Source organism: Lagopus muta, chromosome 3, assembly GCF_023343835.1.
Source record: "Lagopus muta isolate bLagMut1 chromosome 3, bLagMut1 primary, whole genome shotgun sequence".
In the NCBI taxonomy this organism is placed as follows: Eukaryota; Metazoa; Chordata; class Aves; order Galliformes; family Phasianidae; genus Lagopus; species Lagopus muta.
Genome location: NC_064435.1, coordinates 48,970,599 through 48,992,952, shown reverse-complemented (window position 1 = coordinate 48,992,952; position 22,354 = coordinate 48,970,599). Strand labels below are relative to the sequence as shown.

General features: G+C 39.0%; 1 protein-coding gene and 1 long non-coding RNA gene across 4 annotated transcripts in view; one reads left to right on the top strand and one right to left on the bottom strand.

The window, feature by feature from the left end:
- Nucleotides 1–3,905, bottom strand: part of LOC125691007 (uncharacterized) — a 32,513-nt gene extending 28,608 nt beyond the window's left edge. Inside the window, exon 1 of one of the 3 annotated variants that reach the window (XM_048939864.1) lies at nt 3,781–3,905. The gene's annotated coding sequence lies outside the window, so the exon portion shown is untranslated. The remainder of the gene's footprint in view (nt 1–3,780) is intronic. The other 2 variants (XM_048939862.1, XM_048939863.1) reach the window with 2 other exon arrangements.
- Nucleotides 3,906–4,062: 157 nt separating this feature from the next.
- Nucleotides 4,063–18,690, top strand: LOC125691009 (uncharacterized). Its single transcript, XR_007375872.1, has 3 exons — nt 4,063–4,178; nt 7,978–8,151; nt 17,882–18,690. It is a non-coding gene; the product is annotated as an uncharacterized LOC125691009 (long non-coding RNA).
- The last annotated feature ends 3,664 nt before the right edge of the window (nt 18,691–22,354 follow it).

The window sequence follows — 22,354 nt, the reverse complement described above, 5'->3', positions numbered from 1 at the left end:
TCCCTGTATAGCAATAATAAGCTTTCCTTAGCAAATTAATAATGCCACATTGGTAATATGCACTTCGGATTAAAGCCAGAAATAGTAACTATCATGTAATTTCACTACAGAACAGTGAACTGTCACAGTTGTGTAAGTATCAGTTAGCAACTCAATTTATAGAATCACTCATGTTGGAAAAGAACTTAAAGATCGAGTCCAACCATGACACTACCTTTATGTCCTGAAAACACATGGCAGGGCAATTGAACAGAGCAAGGAGTATTTGGGATTCTTGACTGTTATCAGCAAAGTAATTTCCTTCTGAAATTGAAGGACAGTTATTGAGTATAAAGAAAACAGTTATCTTTAAAGCTCCTTTCTCTCTACTCACTATAAATGATGCCCATTAAGTTTTCCAAGTTTCCCTTGCACTTTTCTGTTTCAATTTTCTTTAAAACATTTCCACTTGTATTACTGTAGTATGTCCAACAGAGAGAGTCAAGAACTACTGCTCTTATCTCACTGAGTGCATCCTGTAACATGCTCCTGTCAAATTCTTACTACAGTGCTGCTCTTTTCATCTGAGGGCAAAAAAGGCATTTCCTTCACTGACAAGGAAAGGGTAAAGAGCAGCCTATTCCCATTTCCCACCATTAAAGTATTTACTTACATGTCAAGTATAATAAGGAAAAGTTATACTGCTTTCTTGGATTTCCACTGTTGCAGGATGCATTGCAAAGAAGTAAACCCTCAGTGCACATAGGGAGAAGGAACACACAGCACTCACATCGCCTTCTTCGGGATGGATGAATAAAGAAAGGATTTTGTGGTAGGATAAGTTTGTAAGGTTACCTCCAACCATTTCCTAGCAAGTTTTCTCAAAAAAGTTAAAGTCTGTTATTTAAATTCAACCTGGTACTGGTCAGCAAGAAGAGACCTTCATAGATCAGCCATTTCTACCTCAGTGCATGGTGCTACATACATAAAGTTCAGTGCACAAAAAGATGGTAGAACAGGCAGAAAAGGAAGTTACAGCACTTTCTAGATTAGATACTCCAGTAAACAAATAAGTACTTTTGAAATGACAAGATCAATTTTACAGAAATTGAAAAATATTGCTCAAACATTCAAAGGAAAGGAAAAATATTACTTAATGCTTCAAGATGAGCAATTACTATACAATTGTAGAATATACATCCATCACACATATAGACTTATACTTTCTTTAGAAACAGCTTTGAGTTTTGCTCAGTCACTGAAAAGAGAAACAATACTACTCAATTACCAGTTCAAATACACAATAAAATGTTATTTATAGGAGCTTTGTCTTTATTATGGATTTTTACGAAGTTGTAACTTACCTTTCTTTATGAAGGAGACAAGAGAGATTACATTAAAATACAAATACTGTTAACAACAGAGCAAGGCATAATGCCATTAGGAGTTATGGAAACTGTCCCACCTTTATTCCTTCGGTTTCTGACAAGATTTTTAGAAGAAAGAGTAAGTGAACTTTTCCATCAGAATTCTGGGGTGGATTACATCTTTGCTGAGAAGAAACTAGCCCCAGTTACTGGTAAGAACTACCAGTTACAGAGCTGCTTTAGAGGCATAGAATAATCCCAGAACCTCAGAAGTCAGGCTTCTAATGAACAAGCAGCTGCACCATCAGCATGGAGGAGACAAAAGCATATGATCAGTAGCTTTAGAAGCAATTTAAATAGATCAAGACATCAATGTAGTTGATCTATTTAAATTCATGAGATCATATTTGGAAACACAGAAAAGAGCTGCAGGAATATGAAACTGTTTGAATTTAGCCTTGCAGAAAATGTATCTTTTTTGAGCCTTTTCAACATCTTAGTGCAGTCTGATGCCATTACATGCAACATCAGTATGTGAACACTACTAACCTAGCAATTAGTGAACATTAATTACTTTAAAATGCTCTACGTTGAAAGACGGTCATTTCTCAGAACTAAGAATACTGCAAAAGGAGTCTTAAATTACATATTGTATGCATATACAAACAGTATTTGTGTGTGCATATGCATTCGTATACACATATAACCTAAACATGAGTTTTACTCATGCAGATTATTGATGTGTTTTCTACAGTACAGTAGTATAAATCAACTCATTTACACAGTGGAAATCCTTTACACCCCATGTTCATATACTTCTTTCAGAATGAAAAGGATCCCCAAAGACATCACAGAGACCAGAAAGCACTCATTTCCATTAGCAGGTTGCTGAGTACCCACAACTTCACTCTAACAGATCAGATCAAGAAACTTCAGAGCACTTCCCATCTCCCAGTATCCTCTTTTTGGCTGCCCAGATTAAGATGCCTCCTAGGGTCATGCTGGTATGGAAACAGTTAGAAAGCCTAAGGAAAGTCACTGCAGACTTCCTGCATAGCCAAGTGAGAAAATGGCAGATTACAGGCAAGACAGTTATTCCATAGATAAAAGGGAAGCAGATTCAGACAGGCAGCAAGGCAAAATAGGCTGCTATAGATAAAGAGAGGGACAAGGATCACCTCATTTTATACTCAACCAGCATTCCCCCATCCAGCAGCAATACTGTTAACCCACAAAGCATCACTCTGGAGATTATTAAATGCTTTCATCTACAGGCTACCCTCCCGGGAGACATGCTATGAAGTACTCCAGGGGCAAGGTAGACCTGCATTACCAGTGCTCATCTGCACTTCTTGGGAAAACAAAACAGGACATTTACACTTCAAAGCTACTGATCTGGCATTTAGCCAACAGACACAGAGTTCAACTTGAAGTTGTTATCAAAGTCACATGATAAACCTGAAGAACAATCTTAAGACTAATAGGAGTTATACTATTGTTTCTGGTTGTTTTTTTTTTTTTTGTTGTTGTTGTTGTTTTGTGGTTTTTTGGTTTTTTTTTTGGAAAGTTGCATGAAAGCAAATACTGAAACATTAACACATATAGCACGCATAAATCACAGGCAAGTGGGACACTGTCATTACTGTTCCCAGAAGTGGTGGCTTATGAGGCCTATTACCTAAATAGAATGATGCTATCTACTGGCTATTATTCAAGGTCTCTATCTTTCAAGACCAAGTACAGCCAACAGCAAAATATCCCAGCCTATTAAGTAGCTCCACCTTGGATGTTGATGTTTCCAGAAACATACATTAGCCAGTAACTTCATGTTTGAAGCCAACTTATTATAAAAACAGACATTAGTGAAATATTAATACAAAACATTTATTGTTATCTCCCCACCCCAACCCTTAAAAAAGGTGCCAAGAATTCAGCTCAAATAGGCAGTTTCTGCTCCTTTCAAGTTCTCTAAACACTTTGGAAGTAGATGCAGTCAAAAATATTAAAAGCAAAGACTTAAAATAGGAAAGATGTAAACAATTCATGGTCTAGATTCATAGCAAACTAGAAGTCCCTACTATATTTTACATAAGTACTAACGGACAGTAACAAAGTACAACTAATACCTCAAGGAACATATCTTTAAGGAAGATTCCCTTGAAACATAAGCAGGATCATAAGCCACAGTACAGACATAATTAGCAATTAGATTTTCTGTACATACATTACACGCTTTATTCTCACTAATAACATATTAAGACAAGACACACCATTCTATTTTCTGCTTCCTAGCACATGAAGTCTTATTACCCTTAACCATTTCCTAAATACACTAGGACAGGCCAGAGTAACTAAGTGCAACATATAAATATAACAAACTACAGCATTAAAATACATATATCTATATGTAAAACTGAACTAACTACCTACTTACCAGGAAAAGCAATACTAGCCAATTGCTCATGAATTCCTTAAAACAGAACAAACATTTTTTTTGCTTGTAACACCTTTCAGGCTACACTTCCTCCAAAGCTTCCACAACTTATGCCAACTATAGGCAAAACTGTGTTCCTGGTATGAATTTTTATACCAGGTCCAATTCACACGACAGCCTTCCTCATGAATGTGAACTACCTGCACCTGTGGTGAATAAAGCAGTCATTCAGGAGAAAAACACTGAAGCTGAACTACTGAAAGTTAAAATATATCTGATAAACTAGGGAGGTAATAGGACAAACACTAACATAGCTGAAACAAGTATTTCCTCCAAAGACTGACTGCTTCAGACTGTTTTTCTTACTCAGAATATCTAGAGTTCTTGGTTACTCCCAGGTAAGTGTTAATGAATAAATGCCTAGGATTGGTTGCAACCTACTTGTATAAGAGTTTCTCTATCTACTTTCTTTTTCACTTTTGTCCTTTGTGTTCTTTGAAATTGTTAGAAAGTGGTTCTTGGTGGCGTTTAAAGACAAAATTAAATTGAAAAATTGCACGTGATAAAGCTTTACAGAAAATAGGAGGTCTTTATTGCATTGCAAGGTGAGGAAAGTCAAAGTGATTTGCTGTAAGGCTTATTCCAGCATTCTGATATTAATATATTTGCAAATATTAAATATATGCCCTTCAGTAAGCAAAAAAAATTAGTTAGAATAGCAGGAGTTCAGGAAATGATTTTTACAAGACTAGATTGACCTTTAAGAAGGTAAGAATGCTGGGGCAGTAAATAATAGCTTTGTGTAAATTTCTGTTACTACAAAATGTTGCTTTCTCTAATTGTAGTCCCAAGGAAGAGTGTAGATTATACTGCAGGAACTATGAAACCTTGCATTATAATTCTTATTGATAATTCTCTCCCTAGTACATTATGAAACTTTTATTTTTTTTTAATCATAAGAAATAAATTGTCTCACACTAGGTCACAGTAACTAATGCTGTTTTTATATAGTGGTAGTGTATGTTTTATGGAAAACTCTTCATTTGAGACTTATTAAAGGTCAACTAAAAGATGAATGGGCTAGTAAAGCAGGAAGATCTGGAAATCTTACACAATATATCCAGAGGCCAAGGCTATCTTTTCTTAAGTAAATATAGCACAAGCATTCATCTGCAGCAGTATGCCCAGTTGATTTAGGGAGGCCTAGAGCTAGGTTGTTTTCTCTTAGCTAGATATCTCTCTGCCTCAAATGTCAATGTAAAGGATGCTTCTTGTGGAGGAGTTTTTTGTGCTGTCCCTCATGATTGTATACCTGACACAGGCGAGGGCTAACAGCTGTATAACATCATCTGAAGCAAAGGGTTGATTTATTTAATGTTCATCATAGGAACAGGTGAACCACAAATGAGGAAGTATTATATTATATGGAGGAAGGATTTTCTGGAGACCTTCTGGAAGGAAACATCAAACCCTCATCCTCATTGTGGGATCTGGGATGAAAATAACTATGCTTTGTAGCATGGTTTGGACTGTAGTTGATATGACCTCATTCCCTTTGGTAACTTCAGCCAAACAGGCTGTCCCACCTAGCTCCCTGTCAAAGCAATGTATGGGGATCCTGATCTCCATGGGAACATATATGGGCAGTAACTGCAATGGTTTGTGTTTGAACTAGATGAATCTGTTGTGGGCTTTTAGAGCTACCAGTGGATATTGAAGTCAGCTTTTTTTTTTTTTTTTTTTTTTTATTTTTTATTACTATTATTGCTTTATGGACTTTTATTATTATTTCTCTGTTAATTTAGTATACAGAATGAGTATTTGAATTAAGCAAAGGTTCATCCTTATCCTTAGTGCAGTGACAGCCCTTAATAGGTCTCCTGTTGGATAAAAACTAATGAAATTTGGTGTTTACTGTGTGGGCAGAAGGTACTCGTGGTTATGAAAGGCATGATGTCATAACCTGGCAGTCAGTGAGTGGCTCCTCTGTGATGTATTTTCTTCTCTGAAATAATCTAGAGATTTCAAATGCTACCACAGGAGGAGAAATTCTTTTTTATTTCTTTTGTTCAATGGCATACATGCATTCCTGACTTTGGTGTAGACCAGCAATAAAATATTTTCACGGTAATCAAAATGCACTGCTTCAGAATTTAATCACTCACTGAAGACTCATCCTTTCCCCATGGTGAATGCTGTCACTTGAATAGCTGACTTGATTACATTTTCAGAAAGGTAGTCTTGAAAAAAGCAATGGTGTGAAAGTATTGTTCTTCTTCCCTGTTTTAAGTTTGGATTAACTATGTAGAGACTCTTCCGGGAGTCTAAAATGATTAGCTGTTTTTTTTGTGCTGCCTTTTAAAAATGTTATTAGAGAAATACCACTCTTGTGAGGAAACTGAATTCCCTTTACAGATTTGATACCTTTCTCTACCATTTACAGATGGTGTGGTGAATGTTTAATCTGTTACTCTTTTCCACTTTAAAGTATAAAAGTCTTCTATATCTGAGCTCTGCATAAGGAAATCTTTAAGATCTTGTACATCTGGTGCATTTCTGTCCACATCAGGTGCTCATGTGTCCCAACCAGGAGGACTACCTTATCTTATGTGAGCCCCCTCTAGGGCACTACTAGGACACAGCTTGAGCTGGTGATGGAGCACTGGCTGAAGGGGGAGTGCCTGGCCCTGAGAGCGCACAAAAATTATTTGCACCCATGTACCCATAAGATGTAGGTCCAGGGCAGAACCATGCTAGGCTCATACAAGGGCCAGCCACAGAAAGGAGAGCAGCTCTTGGTCCTAGGTTGCTTCCTGAGGAGTGATGTATAGCCAGCAAGCCTTCTTCACCATTGGGAGTGGGTTTGACTCTTCTTTCTGTATACAATTACTGGATAAGGTATTCTTCATCTGGTATCACCAAGAACCTGTCAGAAGCAGTTTTGCTTCTTTGTGGGCAGAACAACCCCAGTGACTCTCTTCAATCTTTGTGTCAGTTATGTAAAATCAATTAATGGCTGGCAGGCAAGTAGCTGTGACCTAACAGTCCCATTTTTTGTTATGTATCAGAGTTTTGTTAAGTATCAGAGAGAGGATCAACAGTTAATTTTTCCTTGAGGAGAGGCTGAGAGAGCTGGCCTTGCTCTTCCTGGAGGAGCAAGTGGGATCTACTTCCTACTTGCATCAGTGGGATCTTATCAATGTATATAAATAACTAAAGGAAAAATGTTGGAAAAATGGGGCTAGGATCTTTTCTGTAGTGCCAGTGTTAGGACCAGAGACAATGGGAACAAACTGGTGCACACGAGGTTCCTTCTGAACACCAGACAGCACTTCTGTGCTCTACAGGTGATGGGGGACTGGCACAGGCTGCCCAGAGACTGTGGAGTGTCCTCTGTGGGGATCTTCAGAAGCTGCCTGGGCACCCTGCTCTGGGTGGCGCTCCTGGAACATGGCTAGAGGGACCCAGACGGCCCTTTCTCATCAGTCATTCTGTGATGCTAATTTTTCTGCACATTTTCCCACTAAATCCTTGTGAACGTGCATAAGAGTGCATTCAAGTTAGATATCCTCTACTCACAGCTGGCAGTTATTTAAACAGCTGCATGAGGAACGAAATAATCAATTATTATCTAGCTTCTAGAAGTGGCGAGGCCATTTCTTATAGAGTACACTAGGGATATTCACAATGCTAATGTAATTGACAAGAAAGGGCAAAGAAAAAAAGATTTCTAATCCCCGTTCTTCCCCTCAGAATCTTGATCTTAACTAGCATCTTGTGAGAATATCCTTTAACAAATGTTCTAAAACCATTAACTTGTAGTACCTAGTATCTTCCCTTTCTATCTGCCTGGCCTTAGTCCACAGGCAGGCAGATAGAAAGGGAAGATACTAGGTACTAGTATCTTGAGTAGGCTTAGACTCACAGCACTCTTCAGACAACAGTGTATTCTCTTGGAACATGGTTCTCTGTTTTGGCTAACTGGAGAGACATGTCGATGACCCTGTGTGCTAACTGACGACTCACCTCATGCCCTAGTAGAGAGCAGAAAATGTGCAAGGCTACAAGTGAAATACCTAGGAGCTGCTGTATTAAACTGCTTTTTAAAAGAACCTCTCAAGTCTGACTTCCAATTGAATAGCCAGAAATCACATAGGAGATCTAACAGTTAATTTTTCTTTAACTTTCTGTCTCTAGGAACATTGTTCTCTGATTTTCTCCAGTTCCTGAAGGATAATTTGGCTGCCTGTGCAAGCTCGATTTGAGTGTGATACCACAGCTGCAGAAGCCCATTGATAAGTGGTGGTGAGCAAATCATTGCATTTTTTTCAGGGCTCAGCTGTTTAAAATATACTGAATGCAAAATCACTGGTAAGTTACAATATGTTTAAATTACTCTAATTAAAGCTTCTGTAGTATGGCACAGTTCATGATATTTCATTGCAAATTATAGCTCATGCACCTACCATGGCAAGCAGGCATTATCCCTCTTATCTCTTTATTCAAAGTGTAGGAAGAATGGGAAGAAATAAACTTTTCAAGCTAAATTGCAGACTTGGTAGCTGAAGTCTTTTCACAAATTCTTGAATGCTTCTACGGTGAGACAAACAGTTAAATTATGGGTCTGAACTGCTTTATGTGTTGGTGGGAGAGAGAAAATCCTCCTGAGAAAGACTTTAGTCTGTTTCTATTTTTAACAGGTGGGCTATACCATATGAAAAGGCACTCTTAATGTCAAGGACAGCTTAACGTCATACGCTTCAAGTTGTGTATCATATGGTGAAGTTTGCAGTTCTTCACACTGCAGACAGGAATGAGTCAAACTTGCTGTAGATGTTAAGCTGTTAGGGAAGGATGTTTGGGAAGCATTGGTTTGGGGATACTGCATTACAATAAAGATTAACAGAGAGCTTAGAACATTGTGTTCCTTGGCTATCTGAAACTAGGAGATGTTACTGAGTTTCTGCAGTGCCTTATCAAGTTCCTAATTAAAGAATGAAATGTTTCTTGTCTCAGCATGGCCTATAGACAGGCCTATATAAAGAAGCTCATTGTAAAGAAATGTCCAAAGAAGCGCCAACAGTGGTTTCCATCCAGACAGGTTGGGGTCACCCAAACTGTTTAGGAACTTGTCCACTGCTGTTGCAACCGTTCCCCATAAATCTGCAGAGATTAACTGCATGTTTAACTATTTAGCTTAACTATTGGTTTCAGCAGACTAGCAATCCTCTGCTGGACAAACAGCACCCTGTACTGCTGGGTGTGTAAGGTACAAACATGACATGGTCATGGTGGTCCATGGTGCTTTACCCATGTTGACAGGATAGGACTCACTAGCCTGGAGTTTGACTAACAAATACTGCATCTGTGTCTGGTTTGACTTAGAATTCACTTACACTTCAAATGCTTTGGATTGGAAGAGACCTTTAAGATTGTCTAATTCCAACCCCTCTGCTGTAGGTAGAGACATCTCCCTCTAGACCAGGTTGCTTAAAGCCCCATCCAGCCTGGCTTTGAATGCTTTTCATTCAAAAGGCATTTATAGCTTCTCTGGGCAACATATTCCAGTGTCTCACCAGTCTCACAGTGAAGAATTTCTTCCTAATGTCTAAATCTACCCTCTTCCAGTTTAAAACCATTTTGCCTTGTACAGTTGCTACCTGCCCTTATAAGAAGTTCCTCTCCAGTTTTCCTGTAAGACTCCCTTCAGGTACTGGAAAGCCACTATAAGGTCTCCTCCTGAAGTCTTCTCTTCTCCAGGTTGAAGAGCCCCAGCTCTCTCAGCCTGTCCTCACAGGGAAGGTACCCCAGCCTTCTGATAATCTTCGTGGCCTTCCTCTGGACCTGCTCCAACAGCTCCATGTCCATCTTATGTTGTGGGCCCCAGAACTGGATGCAGTATTCTGGTGGGATCTCACAAGAGCCGAGTAGAAGGGCAGAACCAACTCCCTTGACTTGCTGGTCATGCTTCTCTTAATGCAACCCGGGATACAGTTGCCCTTCTGGGCTGCAAGCACACATTGCCACCTCATGTTGAATCTTTCATCAACCACCGCTCCCAAATCCTTCTCCTTAGGGCTGCTCGCAAGCCATTCTCTGCCCAACCTGTATCTGTGCTTAGGATTGCTCCCCTTGCACTTGGCCTTGCTGAACTTCATGAAGTTGGCACGGACCTACCTCTAAAACCTGTCCATGTCCCTCTGGATGGCATCCCATCCCTCTAGTGTGTCAACTGCATCACTCATCTTGGTGTCACCTGCAAAATTCCTGAGGGTGCACTCGATCCCACTGTCCAGTCACTTACAAAGATGTTATTTGGCTTGGGATGAGTGTATAGAATCTTGTACGTGGATGTGTCTGCTCTGAGATAGCCTCTTATTTTTGAGTCTGTGCTCAGGTTTTATGGAATATCTTTGCTTTAATAAACTGAATGTGACAAAGACTTAAGCATAAATACCATGAAGAAGGAGGTGCTAGGAGTCCATGAGCATCCACGGAGCTATCATGTCACTAGGACTAGAGAGATGAGATATTTTGTATGACTGCAACACTGTAACCAGTAGACAGGGGATCTTTAAGAATCAGTGCCTGGGAATGCAGGGAGGAGAATCTGTACCCTCTGAAGAGAAGTATCTCAAACTCACAGAACCCTGAAGTAAGCAACAGTCCATCTAGAGCTTATACGTAGGGAACAGAGGAAATACTGGTGAATGTCTACTGCAGAATGGGATCAAGAAAAATAATTAGATGAAGCTTAATCTCTGAAAGAAGACTTACTGTAGTAGACTCTTGTTTCCATAGTTTACTCAAACCATGCTTATATTCACTGGAAGGCCAACATGGCAAAGAGAAAACAGGTCTAGAAGATTCCTGGAGTGTGTCAGGGATACTTACCTGATCGAGGACCAGCTGCTGGTAACTAAGGAAGAATTAGTAAAGGATGTGGCAGGCTTGATTACTACAACCTTGAAGATATAATGTTTAAGGTCTTTCAGGCACTGAGAAAGACAAATAGCAAAATAGTCTGTAGACTTGAGCAGCCTTAGCTTGACCAGGGAAAATTGCAACTGTAATCTTGGGTGATACTGCACTGAGAGGCAGGGAGCTTCAGAAAATCTGCTTGACTGTGCAAAGTTCTAAAGGGTAAAAAAAGAGTCTGTTTTGATGCTCAATAAAACAAGCATATACCAGGATGCATGCCAGGTGGGTTAAGCACGTAGTTGACAACCAATCTTCAAACACAAAAGAGAAAGATGAAGGCAGGAATAGGCTACACAGAATTACCACCCAGAATTATTCTAAAGAGAAAGCCCAAAGCACAGTTGGGTTCAACACTGGAGAGATGTGAAAGGCAATAAGGTGTAGGTACTTTGGAATGAAAAGAAATGCCAAGGGAAATGTAGACTTTGTAACAGTATAGAGCAGACAATGTAGTGACAAAGGACTACATCAGAGAGGGTGAGATTCTTGAGGCCTCTTTCTTCAGCCTTTGTTGGCAAGATTTACCTCATGCCTCCCAGTCTCTATTCTTGGTAACAGTGTCTAGAAAAGTGAAGTAGAGGGCAGATAGGCATGTACCCCCTTCATGATAGAGCAGATTTGTGTTCAAGAAGGGAACTAAGGAGAGATGGTCAATGCCATGCAAAATTTTTTTCAATCAGGCAAGCTTTGCTATGACTGATAGAAGGCAAATATTCTGTCTGCTTTTAAAGTAATGAAGTGAGAAACCGTCAGCTGGGCAGTCTCACCTCAGTAGGTGGGAATTCGAGGAGTAGATACTTGCAGAAGTCACTTCCAGGTACACGAAGAACGAAGAAGTGTTTGGAAACAGCTTTACCATGAGCAAATGGAGACCGACCAGCATGATTACATTCTGCAGTAGAAGTCATGGGCTTTGGGGATAAAAGGAGAGCAGTGCCTGATGTAACACCTTTAATTAATCTTCTGCCTTGACAAGATCTCCTTGACAAGTTTACTATCTCCCCTGGAAGATAGTAAACTTCCAGGCAAACAGGCACACAAATAGATTATGTGGATGTAATGTAAGGTGAATAAGTAACCGTCTGTGTTGTTGGAGTAAAACAGTGGTGGTAAGTAGTTGAAATTTCTGGCAACCATATAAAATTGGTATTTGATAGGGGTTATATTGATTCATGACTTTACTGGTCATCTGGATGAGGGGATGCAGTGAAGTCTCAGCAAGATGAGGAGACTCAGGACACTGAAACAGTGAGCTGACAAATCTTTTCATGCTCAGCAAAGACAATAGTGAAGTTTTGCAGTTATGATGGGGTAATCAGTGCCTGCACTGGGCCCTGCTGGCTGGGAAGCAGGGAATCTTGATGGAAGAGTTTAACACAAGTCAGCAATGTACTTTTATGTCAGTGGGAATCATCTGCATAAGTGCATTATGGAGAAGAGGCTGAGCAAAGTGTTTCTTCCTTTCTTCTCAGCTCTTCTGAAATCACATCTGGAGACCTGTGGCCTATTTTGGGCCCTAAACTGTGTAATTTCTTAATGTACAGGCATGCTGGAGCATGCCACAGAAATGGCTTGGGGTTAGAGCACAAACTTGTTCATCTTTAAAAAGCAAAGAATAAAGAAGATTGAATTGCTGCCTACCTCTTACATGGATGTTAATTAAAAGACAGGACAGGGACAGACTTGTCAGTATGTAATGACAGGGCAAGAGGCAGCACTGCAGCCCAGGCAAATACAAGTGATTAGCTCAGGGCTGGCTGGCTGGAAGGAGGGGCTGAGCGATCTCCAGAAAAGTGTTAAATCTCCACTGAACAAATCCAGATTGGTCTTTTGGCATCTGCTTTAAATCTGTGATAAACAGCACGACTGAATATTTGTCATCATCCTACAGAGCAGGTAGGCAATTTTTTTTTTTTTTGCCTTTAAGTAATTGCTAGTTTATAACTTGTTCTTCATTGTGCTGAAGTTGAGGTTTCTGTTTTCTTCATTGATTTTATTTTTTAGATGTAATTTCTGAACTTTTCCTGTTCTCAGGCCTTCTTTGTCCCCAGTGAATATTCTAAGAGACTTGTTTCAAGATGATTTTGGCTTATTTCCCTAGACTCTTGAAAATTTATCCATCCTAACAATTAAAATACCTTTAGCTAGAATATTAATCATTTTCTTCCAGATTCTGATCTGTTTCCTAGTCCTGTGTATAAAATTATATTAGCTATCTGGTTAAAAATAGCCCTAAGTGTAGAATGGATATAAATCTAATAAAGTATACATTAATTTAAATGCTTGGAAAAAAAAAAAATAAATCCCAACACAGAGAGCTACTGTTTTTGCTGATAATTGGCCTTTAGGTAAACACTTAAAACTGAGTTGGTTTTCTTAGATCCTTCTTACATTTTCCTCTCTACAGCCTACATTAAATATGTAAATGGTGTGTGTTTTCAGTCACTTTAGCTTCTTCAATTTTTGTCTCAGAAGTATCTTTCTCTTCACATTGGTCATGCTTAATCTTCATGTTAAATTCAAATTGGGCACTTCCTCATTATTTTGGTACAGAGCTTGCTACAACTATCTCTGAAAGGTAATCTGGAGTAACGGATATTTTACAAGTTTTTTGTAGGCTTCCAGGATGGAGACTGCGCTCCCTGTTGTTAAGGTAGAAACTATGCACTTTTTTTCAGAACAAAATGTTGCTTTGTATTGATAGGATTTTTTCCTTAAAAAAACAAACACAACAACAACGACAACAAAACAGGACAGGGATTTGGTTTAAATATTCATAACTACGCACTGTAGGAACAATAAGAAAAATCAATGGATATTCTAGGGACTACAGCATTCATTAAATATTATGGTTTGATGGTATAAATTCAAAAAATCTATACACAGGTATTGCTTAGGAATGTATTACTTAAGGCAGATATTCAAAGGCTATGTTACGATCAACACTTCCCTTTTTCCACTGAGCAGGGCAGCACAACAGTTAAGGAGAAAAATATGGATGGAGAGGAAGCAGCCCATCCTTCATGGGAAGCAGAAAGAAGTGGAGAAATAATCTTTGTAATTCTTATTGATCTCCTTTTCTATTGTCACAAGATAGAAAGTTGAGCTATTTATTGACTGAACTTTGGATAGCCGCTCTGATTAGCTCAGCTTTCACAAGCAAATCTTACAGTTCAGTGGAAAAGCTACATGCTGTCAGAAAGTGTAGGAAGATGTGAGGTTACAAAACAGATGTCATTTTTCTTCTTTACCAAATAGATTCGAAAATATTCAGGGCTAACCTTATCATAGTTGATGACAAAACAGAAGGTGTTGACATGCTTCTGAGCTTACGTTTCTCTCATTTTTATTGACAAATATCTAAGATATTAGTCCAAAACAGACAAAATACAAGCTCGCAAAAGAAGGGAAGCATTTGAAGTATATTAACTTATCTGAATGGAGTCCTGCTTTCCTACTGAAGTTCTCAGATCAAATGTAATGATGTTTCCACATTCAAGTTTAATTGAGCAAATGTATCTGTGGACTAATGCCACTTAAGTTCCAGCCTAGCATTCTATGGTCCCCAGTGTGTCTCCCTGAGAAATAGCATTTACCAAACTTACACATTTTGACTCTGCACTGCCAAATTAAATAGGGCTCAGGGACCTGTTTCTGTTGTCTGTCCCATACTGTTGTAGGGATATTATGTAGATTAGTGGAGGGAGGGAAATATAGCCCTTGATATCTGGCATCCCAGCTGTCTCAGTTATTATCTATAATAAACTGGATAATTAAAAATATATATATATAAAATTATCTACCAAGTAAATTTCAGGGTAATATCTATAACCCAGTGTTGTGGTTTAACCTCAGTAGGCAACTAGCACCACTCAGCTTATTTATTCCCCTCTAAGTGTGATGGGAAAGCGAATCAGAAAAGGAAAAGAGAGAACACATGGGTTGAGACAAAGGCAGTTTAATAAGTAGAGCAGAATCTGCATATGCCAGTGAAGCAAAAGAAGGAATTCATTCACTTCTTCCTGTTGGCAGACAGATGTTCAGTCACTTCCAGGAAAGCGTAACTCTTCACATGTAGTGGCTACTTTGTAAGACAAGCTCCACCATTCTGAACGTTCCCCCTTCCTCTACCTTTATCACAGCTTTCGTTACTAAGCATAATGCAACATGGCATAGGACATCCCTTTGGTTACTCTGGGTTGACTGTCTTGGTAGTGTCCTCTCCCAGCTCTTTTTACACCCCCAGCCTGTCCTCTGATGGAGCAGCATGAGGAATAGAAGAGTTCTTAACTTTGGAAGCACTGTTAAGCAACAGCTAAAAACATCAGTGAGTTATCACTGTTATTTTTATCTGAAATCCAAAATATGGCACCATACCAGCTGCTATGAAGAAAATTAGCTGTATTCAATCTGAAACCGTGATACCTACATTGCATCTGTGGCAGAAAACTTGTTTCTCTTGTAAGAGGTTTGTTTGGAAATAAGACTGTGGTCCACACTCAATGAAAAGTTATACAACTGTTTATGAGGGTGAATAGTGATAGGAGAAGGGGAATGGTTTTAAACAAAGATAGCGGAGGTTTAGGTTAGATATCGGGGGAAGTTTTTCATATAGAGGGTGGCGACAGACTGGAACAGGTTGCCCAAGGGGGTTGTGGATGCCTCATCCCTGGAGGCATTCAAGGCCAGGCTGGATGTGGCTCTGGGCAGCCTGGTCTGGTGGTTGGCAATGCTTGCACGTAGCAGGGGGATTAAAACTAGATGATCATTGTGGTCCTTTTCAATCCAGACCATTCTATTATATGATTCAAATTAGGAATTTTCCTTAAGTAAAGAGTTTTTTGTGCATTTTTTTTTTCTATGAAAACAGATCTCCTGCATCCTTTTGTTAATCTATTCAATGAAGATGAAAATTTTCATCAGATTTCACACCTTGAGAAAGGTGTTATCATGAAAATTTAAGTTGCACCCATTAACTGGGAAACTGGTGGCCAGAATATTGGCATGCTCTGTCTACCTTCTCATTTTAAGCCTTCACTCTAGTACTCTATAGGTAGGATTAAAAGTATGAGAGCTCAGTTCTACAGAAAGAAGAATATGGAACCTACAGACAAGTGGTATAAAATGGAAAAATGAAATAATACTGAGTAATTTAAACGTATTACCAAAAATAGGGTTTAGATGTCCTTTTAAAATCTGTAACCAGCCACCCAAAACCTCACATCTAACTTCATCTCCAGGATCTTTTCTGCCTAGCTGATTGAAATCTACCCTAATACAATTCCAGACGCTCCTCCCCACAGCTGCTCTGAAATACCTACAGTGACCGCTTTCTTTCAGTGACTCAGCACATTTGGGGTTCAAATCTAACCAATTTACATATATCTAATCAGGTAACAATTTTGGATTTTCGTCCTTCAGTCCAGTTCCCTCTAATGAGATGATAAGTGTTGGAGAGATCCAACAAGGAAGAATCACATTTTTTTCTCATGCGTTGGTGCTCCACTGAGAGCATACAATTTTCAGCGAGACCACTTTCTTCTGGAAGAAATTCATTTCCAATTTTTTTTTCGCATCAGTTGCAGTACTAGAAAGCTGGTGGACTTTTCCTGGCATTTTCCTAAGCTTCTTAAATTCATTACAGCTTAAATCCAGTAGATAAATATTCACAGGATTTTTGATTTAAAACTTCTCATTTTGGGGGTGCTTTTTTTTTTTTTTTTTTTTGAGCAGACTTATGAAATTGCTGCCTGGAATGAAAAGCAAAGAAACAGCATCTTGGATTAACAAACATCAATTTTAAAAATAGCTGCTTTTAATTACTGAGCTCCAAATCAGAAAGTCAGTGCAACATCAAGGGGCTGCTTTTCTCTATTGAATGTGAATAACATTTAAAAGTGAGATGTCTTCTAACCCTTTAATTTACACCTTCTAGGGATGGTTCTGACTCACAGTTTTAATTTCTCCCTATTTTTCTCTCCATGGGTTGCAAACACATTTCAAAGCCTAGAATAAATGTAGAGACCTGATCCAAAATTCTTTGGCAAATCTCCCTCCTGTTGTGAGGAATACTGATAGCCAAAAGTTTAAGACTGAACTATACGGACAGAGTAATTTCAATTCTCTTTGGACACTTCAAGAATCTCTTGAAAACTTGGGTGCTGTCTGTCAGGTGGCTGTAGCTTTTCTGGTTGTATTGCCCTGCAGTAGCATTCCTTCAATTTGAGTATTTCACAAAATGAGAGAAATACTCAGTTTCTAAGTGGTCTTTTATCTGATACATAAAACCTTGGTGTGCCCAGTATGCACAAAAACGAAGGGGTTGCATTAAAGGTAACTGCTCTCAAACTCTTTATTCCTCCCAGAAATATGAAAGAAAGCTATTTTGTTTATATAATGAGTGCCTTTTCCTTAACTGATTTTACAAATCTCACAGTCTCAGTGTTGATGTAACAGAGATGAATGAGTCTCATTCACAGCTGAGGCAAGGTTCATTGCTTTACTTGTTACATCTTACTGATGACTTGTAACTTTCAGTAGATGAGATTTGTTCTTAAACAATAGAAAAATCTTTTCTCATCTCTGATTTTATCTGAAGCCAATTGACTTCAGAGGTGCAAAAGGCAAGTGGTGCGGTGGTGATCACTAACCTTTTGACACTGCAGAATTTGCTATTGGGGAATGTTTATTAAACAATGTTAACTTGAACTAAGACTGACTTTGAAGTTTGATCTTTAGCAGGAAGAGCTATCTAATGATTAAACCATGGAATTAGTCTCTTAGGACCATAACTAATAAAAGCCTTGGGTGCTTATAACTAGGATGCTGCAATTCCTCATTCTAGACACATGCTGACCACAACGAAATCCAAGGACTGAGGGAGATGATTTAAAGCCATTCCCTGAGCAAAGAGCTCCTTCCAGACAGCTCACAGAAAGGATAAGTAAATCAGTGAAGTCTGGACTCTGATCTTTTTAGAGGCTACATGCCGGTAGGAGCCATACAAGCTGTGTTGGAGCAGGACAAGATTCACTGAACCAGAAGGGAGATGTTGAGGAAGCTGACTCCACTTTTCTTAGCCAAGGTCATAGCTTAGAGTAGGCAAATTCTGTTTTTGCAGGGCTGTTTTCCACTGGACTCTCACAGAAGCATGGGAAAGACCCTCAGATCAGAGACCAGACTGTGGGGGCCTATACCTCACTGCAGCTGCAGTTTGAAAAGTGAAGTGTGGCCTGTGAGAGCAGGCTGAGTCAGAAAGAGAGGAAGAAAGGTCATTGCTCACCCCTTTGCACAGCGGATTGAGTTGGACAAATGGACTGGAGTGCATATTTTTGTCTTTTTTTTCTCCCCACTACGTAAGTCTAGAAGCCTTAAAGAAGACATCCTCCTGCACTTGTGTGATGGGACTCCCAAAAATGCTTACTGCTTGCCTGGCTTAAGGGAGTATTGTTAGAGTATGTTGTTTAATGTGCTCTGTGAATGTCAAAAAAGCTTTTCTGTAGCCAAATACACCATCTTTTACACAAGCAAAAAATTATCCAATTAAGTCAAAAAAGGAGTTTTAGAGGTGAAGAATGTGCAAATTTGGAGAGACCTTTTTTCAAAATACACTTAAAAATAGCTACCGGAATACTTCTACTTTTTTTAGTGTAGCATTCTATGATGATTTTTGTGCTACCAAAAAACGCAGTCTCTGGAACCTATACATTTGAAGCTATTTAGATATTCACTCCTATGAGAACAGACTGGAGTTGAGATTCAGTTGCCCAACCACAGGTGTCCAGTGCTTTTTCTGATGCTCAGTGTACCCAAAATGTCTGCACAGTGCAAGCAGATGTAATGCCTGCAGGATCCCTACCTGCAGGGATCTTGTACTCTGTTAGAAAAAGACAGCTGAGCAGGACAACCTACGCCAATAAAATGTCTCCAGGTGTTCATGTCAAGACATACAAATCACTCTTTTTCGAGGGGCAGCGTTTGCTGCAGATCCATAGGTGTCTAAACTTTGTGCTGAGTGTCCAGACCCAGGCGTCACTGAAGACTTCTGTGGTTTGTGGGAGAAGATGGTCGCTGAAGCAGTGGTGAGAATCCATGTCCACATTCACAACTTCCCAAGCGAGGAATACTTTTGTTCTGATCTGTGAAAATTTGAATCTTAAAAATTATATTTTATTATGTGTTGAGAAAGCACCACAAAGATTTTCAGTGCTTTATTAAAGGTTTTAATATGGATGATTGCATAAATACCAGCCAAAATCTCCATCCTACATAGGTATTTATCTCAGCTAGCAGATTTTGTTTGCTCAGATCCAAATTAGAAAGTATTTAAAGCAGATAGCACATCTCTAAAAATATACTGAATTTACAATGAAGCTTTAACATTCTCTTGCTAAATTTCACACATCTCATTTGATTTCTAAAGAGAAAAGGTAAACAGAAAATTTCTTCACTGGCTCTCATGCACTGATTGCAACAATAAATAGGGATATTTCCCATATTGCAACTATGTATTTTAAGTAGAGAGCAAATGGCCAGTCCCTTACAAAAAAGGAAATCAAATTCCTGACTGCAGTTTGTGCCAATTTTGTTCTCTTTATTGGTAGGAATGTAAGCTCCTATGCAAATTGAACTGCTGCTCTTCTTCAGATACAGTTAAATGGAATAGGAGGATGGAACCAAATTACTTCTGTCCGTCTTAACAAGACTTTCTAATAAAATCTACTTTACATGGCCCTGAATCTGCCAGGTTAAATTACTACTTCAGCCACATTCACATTCTTGCTAATGTATTTTAACCATGGTGCAAAAGGTTAGGGTAATGGAAAGCACTGAAAGCAGGATGCTCAGAGTGAAACCCAATAGCTGACTGTGTTTGGATACTTTTGCTTCCAAGTAACAGTCCATTAAATCCCTAAATTGTTTTATTTGCTACTTGTGAAAGTCTTTGCTTAGTCTTTGGGTGTCAAGAACTAATGAAAAAACCCTCAGGAGAGTATCTGCAGATGCTGTAAAAGTGGAACTAGTATGACATGCAGAGCTTGTACAATTTCGTAATTTTCAATTTCATAGAAACTTGAGATGATGCATCACAACGGGTATTTTTAATGAGATTATAAATATTTATTTCTCTCCATTAAAAAAAAAAATTCAAAATTTAGATTTAGCAAAATGTCTTTGTTCTTGTTATTTTAGAAAAATCAATTTACATTACATAAATTTGGAATCTAAGTATAATTTTTTGCTGCTGAACATGAGTGTATAAAGACTCATAAAGAGTCTTTATAAAGTAAAGAAATGCTTTCTGATGTTTAGAGGAAACCTCAGTATTCCAGTCTGAGCCAATTTCCTCGTGTCCTGTCACTGGGCACCAATAAAAAGAATCCGGCTCCATTCTTTCTGCACCCTCCTTTCAGGTATTTATGGACACTGATGTGATTCCCCTCAACCTCCAGGCTGAACAGTCCCACCTCTCAGCATCTCCTATTAGGAGAGGAGCTCCAGCAACTTCATCTCTGTGGGCCTTTATTGGACTTTGCAGTGTTTGCACATCTCCTTTGTGCTGGGGATTCCGGTACAAGACCCAGCACCACTGGTGGCCTCACCATTGCTCATCAGTACAGACTTCATGGCAGAAACTTCATGAACAGCAATCCTAGTGCAGTCTTTTCTCTTACTTGAAAGTTTACTGCTGTGAATCTCAGGATTAGTAATGCCCAAATGCTCAGCCCAAAAGTTTGGGAGAAGAAAGCAAAAGGGCTGCAGATTTTGGCACTGACAGGGCTGTTTTGTAAAGAAACCTTGTTTTCTCACTTGCACTTTGAAGGCTTTAATACAGATTGAAATTATTACTCTGATCATTCTGATGAATTTGATGTTCAAGAAACTTTTCAGCCCATTTTTACAAGCTGAAGTCTCTATAGGCTCAAGTAGGGCAGTCTGAACTGCACAAATTTTTTCCTTTTAAGTACCAGGCATCAGCTGTCTAATACTGTGTGCCATTGTTTTCTAAATCTACATAGCCTTTATAATCAATATGAGTTCTTTATAATTTTGTTCTGTGAATCAATTTAATGAACTTTGAAACCCAAGTACATGAACACAACCAAATCTACTTCTGTGGAGCAAAACAGCGCTACTTACACATATGTTCAAATACTTAACTGAATTAGGAAGCAGCACTTGTGGCCTGGTCACCTCTGAATCATTTCCACACCAGAAAATACAGGGCAAAATCATCAGTAAAGTGTATGTATAAAGTATATAAAGCTATGAGCTGGATCATGATGCCCCCCATTTCTGCAATATTTTTGTTGTCAGAGATTGGAGTATTCAATAGTAGTGCCTTGGTACAGCCTAGTGTGCCAAAAGTCCACTGCTGCTCATGGGGGAACAACACAGCCCACTGCACTGGTTTGGCACAAGATGTTCCTGTGCGAGGGTACATGCTTTAGGGAAACATCACATGGGACCTGAAACCAAACCTACAGCCACCATACACATTTTCTGTGAAAAAATGTAGCAAGAGAAGCCAACCAAGCAATGGAACCCTACTATTCACTTTCTAAGTGGTATTTGTCAGAGCCATGCCACAGTCTCTAAGCATAATTTGGACTAAAAACTAAAAGAGCTCTAATATCCGCCCTATATATAACTTTTTATTTCAACAATAACTTCTTCTATGTTACCCACCATTTCCATTCCCTCTTTGCAACTTCAAGAAAGAGCTTTGGAAAAATATGTTTTTGAGCTACCTGAGTGTGAGGAGCTTATTAAATTAGTCTGCTCCTTTCAGTATAAAAAAATAAAAAAAGATTAAAACTCAAGTCATTTCATGGTCTGAAAAGAATGTCAATAAAAATGAAATAATGTTTGTACAGTTTACTAAGGCGGGTTAACCTTTCTAAGAACACAGCAAATGCTCTGTGGAAAAAGAAATTACATTCACGTGTCCTTTTGGCTTCACGGCAGTAGTTTTGTAATATATCATGAAAGAGCTGCAAACACACGTATTGAATTGCAAGTATGCTGATCATTGCCCTGTGGCGAATTGACGAAACTCAGCAGTGAATGTACACAGCAGAAGTGTCTGAGAGATCAGTTGCTGTGTCAGTTTTGACATCTGTTTTGGAAGAATTGCTCCTGTCTCCCAACTGGCATGATCCTCAGTGTACAGCAGCTTTCAAAGTGCTAGCTAGTCCACATTGCACCAAGTACACCGACACTTTGAAGTGTCAAAATCTGCTCAAGATGTTTTAGCAATATATATAAGCCTGTTTCCTTTCATAGAGGATTCCAGGCAAGGCTGTGAAAGAATGAAATGTCTCCTGGAAGATTACACCCATTGCTATATTAGTGACAGAAAATCTTCCAGTCACTGTAGCTTTTGAAAATGATGATCTGAAGCATGAGTGACTGTGCTCTTGTTCTTCCTCTGATTGGGTGGCTGAAGCTCAGGAAGCATGTCCACTGGAACAAAATGACTGTGGCTGAAGGAAAGGAAAGCTGTGCACATGAAAGAGACAAGATATATGTCTTTCTGAAACAGAAAAGGCAGGGTAAAGTGGTACTGTGTGGGGAACACTATGCAGTTTAA